The sequence below is a fragment of the Panicum virgatum genome, chromosome 6N (genome assembly GCF_016808335.1).
Source record: "Panicum virgatum strain AP13 chromosome 6N, P.virgatum_v5, whole genome shotgun sequence".
In the NCBI taxonomy this organism is placed as follows: Eukaryota; Viridiplantae; Streptophyta; class Magnoliopsida; order Poales; family Poaceae; genus Panicum; species Panicum virgatum.
The window spans coordinates 21,419,326-21,425,325 of record NC_053150.1 but is presented as its reverse complement, the minus strand read 5'-3'; positions in this window follow the sequence as shown (position 1 = coordinate 21,425,325).

Below are 6,000 nucleotides of genomic sequence, written 5' to 3'. Positions count from 1 at the left end.
GTGGCACGAACTTTTGCACTAGTTCAGCCCGTTTTGCACCGAGTTTCGTAAGGCAACCAAACTTTCCCAAATGTACCCAAATAGTACGAAACGCACCAAAACATCAGTTTATGATCCAATGGGGTGCATTGGGTGGATTCGTTGCGAAAATTACTGACGCGACTTCCTTGCACGAACTTTTGCACTAGTTCGGCCCATTTTGCACCGAGTTTAGTAAGGCAACCATACGGTCCCGAGTGGACCCAAATAGTACAAAACGCACAAAATGTTAGTTTAGGGTCGAATGTGGTGGATCGGGTGCGTTCGTTTGCTTAAAATTCCGACGCGACTTCGTGGCACGAACTTTTGCACTAGTTCGGCACGTTTTGCATCGAGTTTCGTAAGGCAACCAAACGGTCCCGAATGCACCCAAATAGTACAAAACGCACAAAAATGTCAGTTTAGGGTCCAATGGGGTGGATCGGGTGCGTTCGTTGCGAAAAATTCCGTCGCGACTTTGTGGCACGAACTTTTGCATTAGTTCGGCACATTTTGGACCGAGTTTCATAAGGCAACCAAACGGTCCCTAATGCACCCAAATAGTACGAAACACACCAAAACGTCAGTTTAGGGTACAATGAGGTGGATCGGGTGCGTTCGTTTGCTTAAAATTCTGACGCAACTTCGTGGCACGAAATTTTGCACTAGTTCGGCCCCTTTTGCACCGAGTTTCGTAAGGCAACCAAGCGGTCCCGAATGGACCCAAATAGTACAAAATGCACTAAAATGTTAGTTTAGGGTCGAATGTGGTGGATCGGGTGCGTTCGTTTGCCTAAAATTCTGACGCGACTTTGTGGCACGAACTTTTGCACTAGTTCGGCGCGTTATGCATCGAGTTTCGTAAGGCAAATAACAGTTCCGATTGGAGTAAAATAGTATGAAACACATCGAAACATCAGTTTAGGGACCAATGGGGTGGATCGGGTGTGTTTGTTTGGTTAAAATTCCAACGCGACTTCTTGGCACGAACTTTTGCACTAGTTCGGGCCGTTTTGCACCGAGTTTCGTAATGCAACCAAATGGTCCCGAATGCACCCAAATAGTACGAAACCCACCAAAATGTCCGTTTAGGGTCCAATGGGGTGGACGGGTGCGTTCGTTGCGAAAAATTCCGTCGCGACTTCGTGGCGCGAACTTTTGCACAATTTCGGCACGTTTTGCACCGAGTTTCGTAAGGCAACCAAACAGTCCCGAATGGACCCAAATAGTACGAAACGCATCGAAACATCAGTTTAGGGACCAATGGGGTGGATCGGGTGCGTTTGTTTGCTTAAAATTCCGACGCGACTTCGTGGCACGAACTTTTGCACTAGTTCGACAAGTTTTGCACCGAGTTTAATAAGGCAACCAAACGGTCGCAAATGCAGCCAAATAGTACGAAACGCACCAAAACATCAGTTTAGGGTCCATTGGGTTGGATCGGGTGCGTTCATTGCGAAAATTTCCGACGCGACTTTGTGGTATGATCTTTTGCACTAGTTCGGCATGTTTTGCACCGAGTTTCGTAAGTCAACCAAACAGTCCTGAATGTACCCAAATAGTACGAAACGCAACAAAACATCAGTTTAGGGGTCAATGGGGTGGATCGTGTGCGTTCATTTGCTTAAAATTCCGGCGCGACTTCGTGGCAAGAACTTTTGCACTAGTTCGGCCCGTTTTGCACCAAGTTTCGTAAGACAACCAAACGGTCATGAATGCACCCAAATAGTATGAAACGCACCAAATTGTCAGTTTATGGTCCAATGGGGTGGATCGGGTGCGTTTGCTGCGAAAAATTCTAATGCAACTTCGTTGCACGAATGTTTGCACTAGTTCGGCCCCTTTTGCTCCGAGTTTCGTAAGGCAACGAAACGGTCCGGAATGCACCCAAATAGTATGAAACGCACCAAACTGTCAGTTTAGGGTCCAATAGGGTGGATCGGGCGCGTTCGTTGTGAAAAATTCCGACGCGACTTCGTGGCACGAACTTTAGCACTAGTTCGGCCCGTTTTGCACCGAGTTTCGCAAGGCAACCAAACGGTCCTTAATGCTACCAAATAGTACGAAAAGCACCAAAACTTCAGTTTAGGGTCCAATGGGGTGGATCGGGTGCATTCGTTGCGAGCAATTCCGACGCGACTTCGTGACATGAACTTTTGCACTAGTTCGTCACGTTTTGCACCGAGTTTAGTAAGCCAACCAAACAGTCCCGAATGGACCCAAATAGTACTAAACAAAACAAAACATCAGTTTAGGGTGCCAATGGGGTGGATCGGGTGCATTCGTTTGCTTAAAATTCCGACGCGACTTCATGGCACGAACTTTTGCACTAGTTCGGGCTGTTTTGCACCAAGTTCGTAAGGCAACCAAACGGTTCCGAATGCACCCAAATAGTACGAAACGCACCAAAATGTCAGTTCAGGGTCCAATGGGGTGGATCGGGTGCGTTTGTTGCGAAAAATTCTGACGCAACATTGTGGCACGAACTTTTGCACTTGTTCGGCATGTTTTGCACCGAGTTTCTTAAGGCTACCAAACGGTCCCGAATGCACCCAAATAGTACGAAACGCACCAAACCGTCAGTTTAGGGTCCAATAGGGTGGATCGGGTGCGTTCGTTGTGAAAAATTCCGACGTGACTTCGTGGCATGAACTTTAGCACTAGTTCGGCCCGTTTTGCACCAAGTTTTGCAAGGCAACCAAACGGTCCTTAATGCTCCCAGATAGTACGAAACGCACCAAAATGTCAGTTTAGGGTCCAATGGGGTGGATCGGGTGCGTTCGTTGCCAGCAATTCCGACGCGACTTCTCAGCATGAACTTTTGCACTAGTTCGGCACGTTTTGCACCGAGTTTAGTAAGGCAACCAAACAGTCCTGAATGGACCCAAATAGTATGAAACACAACAAAACATCAGTTCAGGGGCCAATGGGGTGGATCGGGTGCGTTCGTTTGCTTAAAATTCCGACGCGACTTCATGGCACGAACTTTTGCACTAGTTCGGGCAATTTTGTACCGAGTTTTGTAAGGCAACCAAACGGTCCCGAATGCACCCAAATAGTACGAAACGCACAAAAATGTCAGTTTAGGGTCCAATGGGGTGGATCGGGTGAGTTCGTCACGAAAAATTCCGACGCGACTTTGTGGCACGAACTTTTGCACTAGTTCGGCCCGTTTTGCACCGAGTTTCGTAAGGAAACCAAACGGTCCCGAATGCACCCAAATAGTACGAAACCCACCAAAACGTTAGTTTAGTGTCCAATGGGGTGGATCATGTGCGTTCGTTGCGAAAAATTCTGACATGACTTTGTGGCACGAACTTTTGCACTAGTTCGGCATGTTTTCCACCGAGTTTCATAAGGCAACCAAACGGTCCCGAATGCGCCCAAATAGTACAAAACACACCAAAACATTAGTTTAGGGTCCAATGGGGTGGATCGGGTGCGTTCGTTGCAAAAAAATCCGGCGCGATTACGTGGCACGAACTTTTGCACTAGTTCGGCATGTTTTGCACCGAGTTTAGTAAGGCAACCATACGGTCCCGAGTGGACCCAAATAGTACGAACGCACCAAAACGTTAGTTTAGGGTCCAATGTGGTGGATCGGGTGCGTTCGTTTGCTTAAAATTCCGACGCGACTTCGTGGCACGAACTTTTGCACTAGTTCGGCACGTTTTGCATCGAGTTTCCTAAGGCAACCAAACAGTCCCAAATGGACCCAAATAGTATGAACTGCATCGAAACATCAGTTTAGGGACCAATGGGGTGGATCGGATGCGTTCGTTGTGAAAAATTCCGACGCGACTTCGTGGCACGAACTATTGCGCTAGTTCGGCCTGTTTTGCACCGAGTTTCGTAAGGCAACCCAAACGGCCCCGAATGCACCCAAATAGTATGAAACGCACCAAAACATCAGTTTAGGGTCCAATGGGGTGGATCGGGTGCGTTCGTTGTGAAAAATTCGAACGCAACTTCGTGGCACAAACTTTTACACTAGTTCGGCCCGTTTTGCACCGAGTTTCGTAAGGCAACCAATTGTTCCCGAATGAACCCAAATAGTACGAAACGCTCCAAAACATCAGTTTAGGGTCCAATGGGGTGGATCGGGTGCGTTCGTTGCGAAAAATTCCAACGCGACTTCGTGGCACGAACTTTTGCACTAGTTCGGCCTGTTTTGCACCGGGTTTCGTAAGGCAACCAAACCTTCCCGAATGCGCTCAAATAGTATAAAACGCACCAAAATATCCGTTTAGGGACCAATGGGGTGGATCGGGTGCGTTAGTTGTGAAAAATTCCGGCGCGACTTCGTGGCACGAACTTTTGCACTAGTTCGGCATGTTATGCAAAGAGTTTAGTAAGGCAACCATACGGTCCCGAATGGACCCAAATAGTACGAAACGCACCAAAATGTTAGTTTAGGGTCCAATGGGGTGGATCGGGTGAGTTCGTCGCGAAAAATTCCAACGCGACTTTGTGGCACGAACTTTTGCACTAGTTCGGCCCGTTTTGCACCAAGTTTCGTAAGCCAACCAAACAGTCCCGAATGCAGCCAAATAGTATGAAACGCATCGAAACATCAGTTTAGGCACCATTGGGGTGGATCGGGTGCGTTCGATTGCATAAAATTCCGAAGCGACTTCGTGGCACGAACTTTTGCAGTAGTTCGACACGTTTTGCACCGAGTTTCATAAGGCAACCAAACGGTCTCGAATGCAGCCGAATAGTACGAAACGCACCAAAACGTCAGTTTAGGGTCCAATGGGGTGGATAGGGTGTGTTCATTGCGAAAAATTCCGACGCGACTTTGTGGCATGAACTTTTGCACTAGTTCGGCACATTTTGCACCGAGTTTCGTAAGGAAACCAAACGGTCCCGAATGAACCCAAATAGTATGAAACGCACCAAAATGTCAGTTTAGGGTCCAATGGGGTGGATCGGGTGAGTTCGTTGCGAAAAATTCCGGCGCGACTTTGTGGCACGAACTTTTGCACTAGTTCAGCCCGTTTTGCACCGAGTTTCGTAAGGCAACCAAACGGTCCCGAATGCACCCAAAAAGTACGAACCCCACCAAATGTAGTTTAGGGTCCAATGGGGTGGATCATGTGCGTTCCTTGCGAAAAATTCCGACGCGACATTGTGGCACGAACTTTTGCACTAGTTTGGCATGTTTTGCACCGAGTTTCGTAAGGCAACCAAACGGTCCCGAATGCACCCAAATAGTACGAAACGCACCAAACCGTCAGTCTAGGGTCCAATAGGGTGGATCGGGTGTGTTCGTTGTGAAAAATTCCGATGCGACTTCGTGGCACGAATTTTTGCACTAGTTCAGCCCGTTTTGCACCGAGTTTCGCAAGGCAACCAAACGGTCCTTAATGCTACCAAATAGTACGAAACGCACCAAAACGTTAGTTTAGGGTACAATGGGGTGGATCGGGTGCGTTCGTTGCGAGCAATTCCGACGAGACTTCGTGTCATGAACTTTTGCACTAGTTTGGCACGTTTTGCACCGAGTTTAGTAACGCAACCAAACAGTCCCGAATGGACCCAAATAGTACGAAACGCAACAAAACATCAGTTTAGGGGCCAATGGGGTGGATCGGGTGCGTTCATTGCGAAAAATTCCGACGCGATTTCGTGGCATGAACTTTTGCACTAGTTCGGCATGTTTTGCACCGAGTTTCGTAAGGCAACCAAACGGTCCCGAATGCACCCAAATATTACGAATCGCACCAAAATGTCAGTTCAGGGTCCAATGGAGTGGATCGGGTGCGTTTGTTGCGAAAAATTCTGACACAACTTCGTGGCACGAACTTTTGCACTAGTTCGGTCCCTTTTGCACCGAGTTTCATAAGGCAGCCAAATCGGCCCCGAATGCACCCAAATAGTACGAAACGCACCAAACCGTCAGTTTAGGGTCCAATAGGGTGGATCGGGTGCGTTCGTTGTGAAAAAATCCGATGCGACTTCGTGGCACGAACTTTTGCA